Here is a 12,343-nt window from a genome sequence, read left to right on the forward strand (position 1 = left end):
TCTGACCAATCAACATCGTTTTAAAAATTAAGTGGTCACATAGCGACCACTCCATCCAATGACAGTCAGAGTGATTGTCGTTTAAGGGAGGGGTGATGTAACGGGGTGTATCGTTACATGAAATTAACACTTAAAGGTTGTTAATTAATATATTATCTAAAAGGTAGATAATATTTGGAGGATATTACTTTATATAGTAATATTCAGAATTCTTATCCATAAATAGGTATAGACCATTATATCTATTTATTCCGCAGACTAATCAGCTGTAGAGGTAATCAAAGAGAGAGTTACAGATAAGATAAAGATAATCATTCAATTACATGTTTAGTATTAGATTATATTCAAGTTAGCATTTACAAGATAGAAAGAGAGACACTTAATTTATATTAATACAGTTTTCATTTTACCCTCTTTAAGCTAGTTACCTTAAAGAGAAGTCTTCCTCTGCACGTACTAGTGTACGTGAAATAACGTGAGGCACCACTCGCAACTGAAGCAGTGCGAAGTGGACTTCGCGTCATTACCTTTTGCGTAAGATATAGCGCATGAAGAGCGTCGCGAGCAGCGATCTTCTCCGACGTCCTCGCCGGGTCTCCGGAGATCCAGATGGCCAAGCTATGACCCGCTATGAATCCATAGTCACTATGAACTTTAGCTTTCGATATCTCGGCAGCTCGACGACGAGCTTGTTCCTCTATGATGATTGTTTGCTCTTGCTCTTCGTCGAGCGGATTAGCAATAATGGTGGACTCAGATTTCTGTGTTCTGCTCAATGTAGTTAAGACATCAGCGGCACCATGTTTTGGGAACGGATTCGGGGCCCGCCGACGTTCATCCGGAGGAGAAGGTGTGTAAGAATGACGCTCTTTCTCCTCATCCTCTGATGGAGAGTGACTTTAGGAAGGTGCTAAGAATTTGTGACTCACGCTTGATTGTCATTAAACAAGGGAAAGAAAAACACAACCGAACGGTTACCTGTTTAATTTCCAACCTTAAAGAAGAAATGAAGCTAATGTTGTCATTCGGTGTAATCAGTCTGATGGGGGAGGGTGTAATGGGGCACACATCGGTTGGAGAATCGTTGTTCTGGTACATTTACTTTATAAGTGAAATACCCTTTTATCCTATTCTAAATAGTTAATTACTTAAATCCCATTTATCGTGGGTAACAAATGTGGTCATCGCCAGATAAAAATCTGGCGTCGAAATCTATTTTTAAATTAGCTAGGGTAAGGTTTTATAATTAAATAATTAGAAAAAGTGCAGTTCCTCTTTTAATATTTAAGCGTTAAGTGCCTTCCTAGGCTTCCTGTAACGGGGCACTATGACTTGTACTGCTTCAGTACAAGTCCACTTCGCACTGCTTCAGTTGCGAGTGGTGCCCCACGTTATTTTACGTACACTAGTACATGCAGAGGAAGACTTCTCTTTGGTTCAACAACTACCTTAAAGAGGGTTAAATGAAAACTGTATCAATATAATTAAGTGTATCTTTTTCTATCTTTGTAAATGCTAACTAAATTATAATCTAATACTAAACATGTAATTGAATTCTTATCTCTATCTTATCTGTAACTCTCTCTTTGATTACTCTACAGCTGATTAGTCTGCGGAATAAATAGATATAATGGTCTATACCTATTCATGGATAAGAATTCTGAATATTAATATATAAAGTAATATCCTCCAAATATTATCTACCTTTTAGATACTATATTAATATACAACCTTTAAGTGTTAATTTCATGTAACGATACACCTCGTTACATTAACGTGATCAAGCCTATTCTTCAGAACAATATGGTGGGATGAATACAATGTACGGTGCACTGGACTTAGTCGATGGCTACTACCAGCTGCTCATGCAAGATAGCGATATCCCGCTTACAGCGGTAAGCACCCCAAGCGGTATGCTGTATGAGTGGTTGATTATGCCACAGGGCTTTCCAACGCCCCGGCAACATTTAACTGTCTAGTGGCGCAACTGTTCCACCCTCATCGAGGTTATGCACAGACTTATTTCGATGACATTTTTGTCCATATTCGTGCGGAGTAGGGTGGGTCGGATATAGAAAACCATTTAGACCATTTGCGAGCAGTGCTCGAGTGTATGCGCACAAATAAATTGTATGCCAATGCATCTATATGCACTTTGGCACATACGAAATTCCTTTTTAGGATGCTTCGTTGGAAAGCGAGGCCTTAGAGCGGATCTCGCTAAGGTAAAAACCATAGTAGATTGGCCGGTTCCCAAAAACCAAAAGGATTTGCGTAAGTCGTTGGGTCTCGCCAATTATTTACACAAATTTAGCGAAATTTACGCTAATATGGCTAGGCTATTATCTAATCTCCTTAAAAAGGATACATAATGGTGAGAATGGTGCTGAACTAGCACCGAGCATAATGCTTTTCAAGCAGTTAAGGATAGTCTTATCCACGCCCCGATCCTGGCACTGCCAGATCCAAGTTGGCCTTTCAGTGTCGTCTGTGACGCATCGGATTTTGCCATTGCAGTGCTCTGTTACAAACAGATGTTGATGGGTGTGAACGTGCTATTGCGTTCGAGTCTAGACAGCTTGAAGATGCGGAAAAGAACTACCCCGTTCATGACAAAGAGTTACTTGCTATGAAGTATGCTCTCGTCAAATCCAGAGTTCATCTGCTCGGCTCTAAGCCGTTTGTGATATATACTGATCAAGCGTCCTTACGCACGGCGACTAAGTCGCCCCATCTCTCACAGAGAATGGCCGATGGCTATCCTCTCTTTTCGCGGAATTTAACTTCGAGGTGAAGTATAAGCCTGGCAAGCAGAATGCTTTGGCCGATGCGTTATCATGCAGGCCGGATTATAAGTTCTTTCATTTAACGACTTTCATGTCGCCTATCCTGAATTAATCCGTTCGGCTTACGCCAACGATGAACTCTCAAGTACTCTGATTCAGGTATTAAATTGCCGGCACGTTTGCGTGCGAGGTTACATCGATTTTCTATCGATGACGACCTGTTGCTTTATTGCACGGACACTTCGGACCCTCCGCGTGTAGTTGCTCCTCATGATGAGGATTTGAAGTACCGAATCCTCTATGAGGCACACGATACTGTCCTTGGTGGTCATCTTGGTTGAGAAAATACCTACGGCTCTGCGAGCCGGCTTTATTGGTGGCCCAAACTTTATAAATGGGTCAGCACATATGTTCGCACATGCGAAACTTGCCAACGGGTTAAATTCTCGGCGCATGCTGCTGCGCCACTGGCGAGCCTTCCCGTACCATAGGTTGTTGGGAGATTTTGTTTTCGGTCTACCGAAAGATTCAGTCGGTAACTCCGGCATAGTTGTCTTTGTTGACCGATTGAGCCAAATGGCTCACTTAGCGCCCGTGTTGGATTCCTTCGATGGTGAAGGTACAACAAGGCTTCTTATTGATCGCGTGTTTCGACAACACGGTGGGCCAGTGGCAATTGTTTCTGATCAGGACCCCCGTTTTACGGGTCTGGAAATCAATTTTCCGAGTGCTTGGACCAGATTGGATATGTCCACTGCGGACCATCCGCAGACCGATGGTCAAACTGAACGTGTCCATCGCGTCATTGAAGACGTTTTACGCAGTGTGTGTGCTCATAAACCAAAGCGCTGGAGATCAATGCTCCCAGTGGTGGAGTTTGCGTTAAATAACGCTGTACATGCCTATACACGCCTATACAGGCTATACTCCGTTCAATGTCAACGGTCTCATCCACCCACGCGTACCATTAACGATACCACTGCGTGGTTCAGGGCTTGGTGGGGGAGAATTAGCCGATAGGCTTGCTGATATCAGCCCTGTCACCGATCGGAAACAAGTAAGCGAGTTTTTCGCGACCCGATTTAGTGTCTTAAGACACGTAAGGGATACGATGGCTGATAGCCAAGACAAACTAAAAGAACAAGCAGATGCGAAAGCCAGAAGTGTATTTATTCTTATATGGTCGGAGACCGAGTCTTACTAAACGCTAAAAATCTACCTACCAACTAGGTTTCCGCGGTCTTCAAGACCAAATTGCGCCCGCGCTTTATTGGACCATTTACGGTCGTGGCCAAGAAGGGCCTAGCTTATACTCTAAACCTTCCTAGCAAGCTGCGCACACACCCAGTGTTTTACGTTGGCTTGCTAATGCCCTACCGGATCCCCTCCCACGAAGGCGCTTGCGCCGAGACAGGCGGTCGTGCCACAGATTGCTGCATCCTTACCAGGATATCCAACTGGCCCTCTAAACGAGGCTGCTGAGGCTTCAGCGTTGAAAGACGGTCCCGAACCTCCTCAAAAGAGCTCTCAACCCGAGCAAGGACCTCACATAGAAGTTATACCTCGTGCCTTAGAGCATCAAATGCTTCCGCCGAAATTTTGGCCCCCTCCCGCGCTGCTCGATGCGCGGGGGAACCTTCAGTTTCATGTGGAGAAACTTTAAAGCGTCGTCGTCGTAACGGTCAATACCAATATCTGGTGAAGTGGCTAGGGTACCCCTCTTCTGAAAACTCTTGGGAGTTCGAGGTACCTCTTCGGCAAGATTGCCCGTACACCGTTGACTTTTTGAGCGCCAAACTCAGGGTCAACTCGCGTCAAACGACGATTCCCACAACTAGACGTGGGATTAAATGGATCTATAGCCTTAAGGCGGCTTCGATCTATGGTTGTACGGTCAACCGAAGCACTAAAAAATCGGCTAGGCCTTTCTTCGTTTTGTGGCATAAATGCTGAACGTAAATGGCTTTGGCCTTAAGCTTAGCAAAACAGAAGCGAAGCTTCCGTTTTAAACGAACATCACCTCTATCCGCAGAATCTCTGATATCCAAATATCACGAAGGTGGCAGGCCCGGTAGACCCAGTTCTCAAATGAGACTTTGCTTTCACTCATTGTTTCGTTTGTAAGCAAAACGATCGAAATTTCCCTCATGGAGGTCACCGAAGCCCCACGTCCTTTTAGGAATGGGGGTTTGTGCTGGTATAGTGACAGCGTTAAGCTTATTATAAGCATGTGCAATGCGCCATTTTCCATGTGGCTTTTTGACACAAATGTCGGTGTTGAATGAGAATATTTGCTCTCTCGTACCATTCCAGCCTCGTGCTTAGCACAGAAGAAACCGTCAATGACGTCACACTGCTCCCTTGGTAAAGGCCATTGTCGTATGACACAGTATTTGGTACCCGGAACCAAGTCAATTCCATGACGAACACCCCTATCCGGATGTAAATAAGATGGTGGATTATTGCATACTACATTTTGGAATTTCTTAATCAAGGAACAAAATGGATCCATATGATTTTTAAGGATCGATGACCCATTTCGCGAACTAAGTGCAGCTTTTATGTCATCCAGGACAGCTTCGTCTAGAAGTGACGATGAGTTTAACTCAACTGTTGGTCGAAGTGACCACCATCTCAGACAACTCGCCAGCCTTTAAGGCTCGGCCGCACTCATCATCAATATGACATTTCGTCTAGCTCTAAAAGAGCATGTAACGAAAGGAATGCCGCAAGGCTAACTTCCCCCTCAATGTTACCGGTTACACCATTTGCAAGCGTGTGTAATTGCTCGCTCGTATCACTTAGTGAGGGTATAAACGCTTTGTGTCCCTCCTGTCTTGAAGTGGAGACAATACGCCTCTTAGAGGCCGGGACAATCATGTCCCCGAATTTTCCAGCCTGTATTGGTTCTATACCAGACATGGTGTCTAATTTGACATCCGACAAGGAGTTAGGTAACTTGACTTCCTTATCCAGCGAACGTTTACGTGTCGCTTCACGTGCGTTTGACCCAAAATGCCCTGGCGAACCGCCAATAGTGACACTATTGACATGCCACCTCGGCCGACCGGACTTAGACGTGCCACTCAACATATATCAGGGACATTGCACCCTTGAGGTCCTGGTGAACCGCCAACAGTTCACTACTGACACTAAGTATGATGCCACCTCGGCCGACCATACTCGATGGACTTAGACGTGCCACTCCACGTATCTCAGGGTATATTACGCCCTTGACGATTCGGCCTTAGGCCAACAATGCTTTCAGCATTCAGTGAATCGTTATTACAACGAGCGTCACTCGACGGAGCACGTGCCGTTCCATTCCTTTCTACTAAGTCGGGCTCAGAATTAAGGATTTAACATTGGAGTTTATTAACTCAGACACTTCACTGTCTAAAACACTGACAGACTCATGCAATGATCCGCGCCAATAGCGCTTTTGTTGCCTAGCAAAGGTGGGTTCATGACTCTCCAAAACTTTGCTAGGAACATTGCGCGTGGCGCTAAGGTCTTAGACCTCCAATCGACCATGGCTCATGGCGTTCAAGCCAGGCCATACCAAGGATAAGGTCATATCTCGAAGCCAAATCAAGGACGAGACAGCGTTCTTTACTGTCATAGTCCAGAAACTTTATACCTAAGTTCAATGGAACTTTGGGAACAGTGACACGAGTCCCAGTCGCTAAGCAAATAGTGTTTTTTTACCTTCATGCGCTTTAAGCACCTTACTGTATTGTTGACGTCCTTCAAGGGAAAAGTGTCAAGCATAATTGCAAGACGCTCCCGAGTCAATTAAAATTGACCACGGCTTATCAAAGCCCTTTACAGTCGCTTGAGCGACTAGCAAGCCAGGCTTGTACTGTCGCCACGTTCCATCAAGCACTGAGCTAATTGGGGCTAGGTTCTTTTAACTCTCAGCTCCTAGAGGTTCAACAGAGCCTAGGTCTTCCCCAGTGAGCGCCCCGCACCTACTGGTATCAGCGTTTTCCCGCACCGTACCAGATCTCTGGTATAGGTCGGAGTTGGAGCTCTATCGAGCTTTACGCGAATTTCGTAGTGGGCAGGCCGGACGTAAATGTTTCGTGCTCCCGCACATAAGACATTTACGGATGGTCTTCTGCTGTTCCATAGCTTGAAGACTCTTCTCCTTCCTCAACGAGGCTTAAATCCATAGGTTTTGCTCTATTAGACTGAACCCATGTGCTTGAAGAGCTTGTTCGGTAAAGCGTGCGTGGCGCTATGGCAACTGCCTCTTCGAAAAGCAGGATGAGATCGGATAATTCCGTCCGGGCAGCGCCCTCATTGAGACTCCCATAAAGCTGGTTACTACAACTGCTTCTTTCACCGGGTCTTGATGCATAGATGCAATGAGAGTTCTCAACTCCTGGACAAAGTCCCCTAGGGTTCTTTTACCCTGTCGAGTCGCTCGGAGCCGTGCTCGCATGCGAAAAGCCTGATCAGGCGGTGCAAACATGCTGGTCATTTGCTGTGTCAGCGAATACCATGAAGGCAAAGCGTCGTTTATGGACGAGCTGCACGATAGTGCCCACTCCATGACTCTACCTCCAAGTTTACAAATGGCTATAGCCACCTTTTGCCGTTCTGTTAAATACAAGGCGGAATCAATGGACATTTCCATCTGCTTAATCCAAAAAGGGAGATTTTCTCCCTCTTTTACCTCAAATGTCTTGACATTTACAGTTAGAGGGCGAGCCCTAGGCTCTGAGTCTGGTACAGAGTTGTACCGGGTTGGCATAGATGCCGCTAAGTGGTCCTGTACCTGACCGATCAGGGAGTCTTCGTATCGCATGAAGGCTCCAAGCCTTGCGAGCAGGACCTCTAGTCCCTGGGAGATATTGAATTCCACTTGTTCAAGCCCAAAGAAAGTTTTGAGCTTGTCATAAGTGGCGCGTTGCGCTTCTGACAGTTCTGGAATCTCTTCCATTTTCGTGAGGGTTTAGACTTGTAAAGACTCAGGCGTAGATTGACTGCGAGTGCTACCAGGTGTAGCGGAGCTACCTCGCTCCTAAAGTCAGAGGAAGACTTTTAGACTCAGATAGTCGCTTAGTTCTATCGAACCAATGGGTTTAATAGCACAGGGAGTCGTACAAGCTATTAAAGCTTAAGAATTTTCTAGTTCAAGGGATTCAGGGGTTCGTAGAACCAAGTGGCAACTGATATACCTTAAAAATGCTTCTACCTCTTACAGATCAATGCGCAAGCCTTAGGAAGGCACCAAACGCTTACATATTAAAAGGGGAACTGCACTTTTTTTAATTATTTATTTATAAAACCTTACTTTAGCTAATTTAAAAATAGATTTCGGCCACCAAGCTTTTATATCTGGCGGCGACCACATTTGTCCATAATAAATGGGATTTAAATAATCATTTTCTTAGGATAGAATAAAAGGGTATTTTATCCATAAGTAAATGTACCAGAACAACGGTTCTCCAACCGATGTGTGGTGCGAATTCTCGCACCGGTCTCAATAGATTGATTACACATATGTTGAATGTTGCAAGGGCATTACTAAGCCCCTGTGGTATAGCCAGCCAACCTCATAGTATTCTGCTCCGCTTTGGGGTGCTTACTGCTGTGAACTCAATACCCTGCTCACACTTAAGGATCTGATAGAATCTATCCATCAGATCCATTGACTAAGAGATGGTACTCTTTGACATACCATCCATCATAAGTTTTTTCGTGGTATCCGCGGTTGAGCCGATACCGTTGCAGTGTTCATGTATGCACAAACCGCCTTCTTCTGGTTGCTTACGAACACAGAAGGCCGGAGAGCGATGTAGGGAGGCTGACTTCCTCACATGTCCCACTGCTAAGCGATCGGCAAAGGATTTGTTGATCTCAAATACTTATTCACGCCGGTTTACGGAGGAATTTGACAATCCGTGTTCCGATCTTTCGGAACACGGCTGACTATGTCAACTTCTGATGATCCAGAGACAGATGGTCAGACAAAACGCGTTAGTCGCGCCCTCAAAGAGATACTTCGAGGTTACGTCCAATCGTATCCGAATCGGAGCGAGTCTTTACCGATGGCCAAATTTGCCAACGACAATTCAGTGCATGCGTTTACAACGCTTCCACCGCTCTTCGTGAATGGCTTACACCATCCACGCATACCCACCCGATTAGAGGGACCCTCTGGCTTAAGGGGGGGGCTCGCACGAGCAAAACCATTTCGGGCACATGCTAATAACGCGTCGAAGTTACCAACGACGCGAATGATGTCGATGTCGAAGCATTCGACATCGAAGATGAGAAATATCTCATGGTAGTGCGCACAAAGCACACTGGAAGTGACAAACAATTGGGTCAACAGAAGAATTTCCGCTGGCTCGAGAATCACTAGTCCGTTACGCAGACAATCATGGAAGAGCAAATGTTCATTCATTTAAAATTAATGACCTAGTACTACTCTCTACGGTAAATCTACCTAAGCGCCTAGTCACCAATGTGGGTAGCAGCAAATTACTACCCAAGTTCATTGGGCCATTCCGTGTTCTGCATCACAGAGGCAATGCGTACACAATAAAATTGCCACGTAGGATGCGAACGCACCCTACGTTATACGTTGGTCGGCTCCGCCAGTACCATCAGTACGCGGTTTCTTTCGAGGACGGATCTGACCACCCTTTTCAAGAATCCCTAAGAAATTCTTGTGGTCATGAACCAGATTATCATGCTGAATCTGGAGATTCTCATGTCCGGCACGATGAGCTGACGACAGCTCATCACGAAGAGCGTGATACTTCCGTTCGTGCTTCAACGTTGAGTAAGCACTCTTCGAACGGTCTTCCAACCGTTCGATATAGGGAGCCTTCACCGTCTGCTCCAAGGAGTGACGCTTACCGCGCTCGTGATCAAGACCCTCCTCCAAATTATGGAGGAAGCGATCGAGTTTGTCGATCTTCGACTCTAGATCCGACACAGGATTCGGATCTAATTTTGCCTCCTCCGCTGCAACCATTGGTGGATTCCCACGGTGTCAACGTTTTCTTGTGGAACGAATTCTAAACCACCGTGATGTGAAGGGGTAGCAACCGAGTTATCTTATTCGCTGGCGCGGTTATCCACCTTTACATGACAACTGGGAGCCTTGTTCCGAGCTAGTTGTTGACGTTGGGGGCCTCGTCTATCAGTATGACGAATCCCATCCAAATGATCAGAAGGTCCATCGGAAAACACGCGCCCCTGGCGCTTGTAAATCGATTGCAAAGCTTCAATCGCATCGCACATCTCGATAGATATGCGAGCTCTTACCCAAGGCAAAGAAACGGAATAGACATCCCCTTTCACTCGTTTTGTTTGTCGACACAACACGGATAGGGATCACTTCAAGTGAGGCATAGAAGTCTTGTCTCACGAGACAACCGATACATTTTTTAATCTTGCACCAATTTAGTTCGTTTTTTCAACCTAAATGCGAATCGCATTAAGTCTTTGAAGCCAGGCTTCGCGTCCAATGTCCTAAACATTGCGAATAACCGCGTTCCAGGCTTGCATCAACGAGATTATATCTCGCTTGTTGTTGCCACTATACCATCGATGCTTAAGAAAAGCTTCGCGATAAAAATATTTCTCAGCACGAAGTTTTTCGCGCTGGAACCAAGGCCATGTAGCTTTGTCGCAATTAATAAATGATATTCATTGTGAGGAGGAGTCTCCAGACAAGCTATTGAGTAGCCGTTCGGGCAAAAGACGGCTTTTTCACAGAAGCAAGACGAGACATTATATTATCTGCAGTCCCCCGAGTATTACCCACTGAAAAAGAGGGGTCACTAGCACTATTTTTACGATGGATTACGCCATTGTCATCACCACGCACAGAAATAGGTGCGGGTGACGGCACGAGAGACAGTGCTGGCGATGAGGATGATTCCTCATTGTCTGAACCAAACATGCTATAGCGAACGCTATTAGCACGTCTATCCGATTGAGCCCCTCTTTCGAAGGCTCATAGTCAGCCGCCTGACGACGATCAGGCACTGTCTGCTCTCCCCGAGTCGGCCATTTCGTCCGACTCGCATTCGTAGTCGACCTCCAAAGATGGGTCGCATTCACGTGGTGACTCACCACGTGCACCCGCAACATGATACTACGGCAGACGAAACGTCTGCCGCAAGAGACAATAATGCGTCGCCCGCGGCTGCATAAACCACAGCCGAAGGCGCCGCACTATTCGCATACCGCATGGACTTGCCAACCATGCGATAGAATTGAAAATGATGGTTCTGACCAATCAATATCGCTTTCAATTAAGTGGTCTTATAGTGACCACGCTATACAATGATGACAGTCAGAGTGGTTGTCGTTTAAGGGAGGGGATGTAACGGGGTGTATCGCTAAATAATATAACACTTAAAGTTTGTTAATTTATATAATATAGAAAGGTAGATACTATTTGGAGAATATTACTTTACGTAGAAATATTCGGAAAGCTTATCCATTGGTAGATATAGGCCATTATTATACTTGCTCCGCGGTCCAGTCAGCACTGGACGCGCGCGAAGAGAGACAAATACTTTATTACATGTTTTGTATTAGTATATAATTAAGCTAGCATTAAATAGATAGAAACAGATGACTTAATTATATTAAATTTTTTTTTAACTTTTAATTCTCTTTAACGCAAGTGTTTTAAGGAGAGTCTTCCTCTGCACTTACTAGTGTACGTGAAGTGACGTGAGCCATTTACTCGCACTGAAGCAGTGCGAAGTGGACTTGTATTGAAGTAGTATAAGTCGGCAGTGCTCCGTTGTCTAGCGTATATATTGATGATTGTCACTTTCCCATTTCCTTCACCTCACAAGGTCAACCTGTACACACGGAGAAATCGACAACTACGTCTAACAAGCCTTTAGGTTAAGAGCCCAAGGAACGCATCGCCGGACGACCTTCTTGCCGAGGGAAAATAACATTTGAATGACGTTGGCGGAGAAGGATCACTTGACCATGTGTTGTCCAAGCAATACAATGTCGTCGATCAGTATGGAAAACAAATCAGCCGGTACAGCCTCGCGTGGAGGACGGCTGACATGAAAGCACTGGCAACAATAGCGAAATCGGTCAGTATTAACTACCAGGCAATGATACGAGACGAGACATCTGCTCGTGGAGCTTGCGATGTGCCCGAGAACTTCTTCAATCGCCGAACGACGCACAATCGCGTTGCGATAAACTAGAAAATGAATGAGCTCAAACTAGCCAGTGTTGGTAATCTCTTTGATCACCTCACGCGATAAAAAAATTGGTAACGACGCTTGCTGCTGCATGTGACCCACGTGACGATCGAAGGCAACTAGTTATTTTGCTTGGCAGTCTCCCGAAGGAATATCATGCGACAATTAAGATCATCGAAAATATCGCAGAGATCACGATGTTGCAAGCAGCAGAAATGCTCAAGTGAGAGAACGCGGAAGGCAGAAACGAAGGTATATATGTACTGTAACGGGGTGTATCGTTACATGAAATTAACAATAAAAGATTGTTAATTAATATTATCCAAAAGGTAGATAATATTTGGAGGAAAT

This window comes from Bremia lactucae, linkage group LG15 (genome assembly GCF_004359215.1).
Source record: "Bremia lactucae strain SF5 linkage group LG15, whole genome shotgun sequence".
Lineage (NCBI taxonomy): Eukaryota > Oomycota > Peronosporomycetes > Peronosporales > Peronosporaceae > Bremia > Bremia lactucae.